At 40.0% G+C, this 1,344-nt stretch overlaps 1 long non-coding RNA gene across 1 annotated transcript in view; it reads left to right on the top strand.

Moving 5' to 3' along the window:
- The window catches only part of LOC116672323 (uncharacterized), a 10,796-nt gene that overhangs the window by 1,009 nt on the left and 8,443 nt on the right, over positions 1 to 1,344 (top strand). The window lies entirely within an intron of this gene.

Raw genomic sequence — 1,344 nt, 5'->3', positions numbered from 1 at the left:
CATGTTATTTTGGGGAATTAAAAAGAACATTGATTCATCAGAATCATTTATCTGTCATTATAAATTATTCTGATGAATGAATATTTGATTAAAAAAACATTTTTAAAAATCGGCCATTATTAATGCCAATACCGATAGATAAGGAAATGCCTAATATTGGCCGATAACAGCGGTCGGGCTCTAATGTGAACCCTGGCCTTTGGTGTTGAAGTCAAACTTAGTTACAAATGAACTAAATTCAGAGTGTTTACGAGCGTTTTTCCAAGTAGAATAGCTGTGGTAAAATATAAATTTCGCTACCGGATACAAATTTAACATGCTCCATTTTCAGTGTAGATTCCATTGGGAGCCTGTGTTGTCTCCGACAGGGCTTTGGTTCCCACAGTTATTGATCTGCCAGCTTTAATTTCCATCCACAGCACTTTTATCCCCTGCACTTGAGCAACTACATCCACTCTCTCCCATCGCTGTGTGCCCGTGCATTCTGTCAGCCGGCTTTTCTGACAGAAAGAAACAAACTCCACCCACGTTCACGCATGTCTGGCACGCCAAATGATAGCCGTGCTGGGTTCTCACCCTATCTCCCCCTGCGCTCATGAGCGCCTCCATCCATTTTGACGGGGATCCAGTCTCAGCTGCTCACCTCAATGTTTGGTTTAAATGAAGGGGGGGGCTTGAAACTTCAAACGCCGCCGGTCTCTGACGCAGTGATAAACCCTGCCTGATGAAAGACTAGAGCTTTCGAGAAGAGGAGGTGATGAGCTTAACTTGGGGGATTTAGCAGCTCCGTCTCTCCCTTCCTGCGTTTTGTCGAACACCGTGTAGCCTTCATGCCTGATTGTTATTCTGAGTAACTGGAAAGTAATGACACTTGTCTATAATCCCTGGAAAATGTTAACATAGGGGTGAATAAAGGTAACCTCATGGGTAGAAACTTAAACAAAACATGCAGATGTGTTCAAACTGTCACTGAAGTAGCACAGGCTAACAAGTTATTGTACATGACTTAGTGTGTGTGTGCCCTCAGAATAATACATTACTATTCATTTCCAAAAAAAGAACTAATAATACAATGACAATCCACAATAGAATTTACAGTAAAAATATCTGTAGAGGAGCACTTCCAGGATTCACACTTGAGGTGCTCTTTCAGTGGGAAAGTCATATGCAGTTGCTTGCATGAGTTTACACACCCACGATAAAGTTTATTAAAAAGAGGAATAAAAAAACAATTTTTGGAAATTGATCTTAAAGCCTTAATTCAAAAGATTTTGGAAAATCCAACCTTTTGAGGACACCAATTTTTCTGTGAATGAACAATGTATTGTAAATAAATAAATATTC

The sequence above is a fragment of the Etheostoma spectabile genome, chromosome 22 (assembly GCF_008692095.1).
Source record: "Etheostoma spectabile isolate EspeVRDwgs_2016 chromosome 22, UIUC_Espe_1.0, whole genome shotgun sequence".
NCBI classification, from domain to species: Eukaryota; Metazoa; Chordata; class Actinopteri; order Perciformes; family Percidae; genus Etheostoma; species Etheostoma spectabile.
This window is presented reverse-complemented; position numbering and strand designations above follow the sequence as displayed.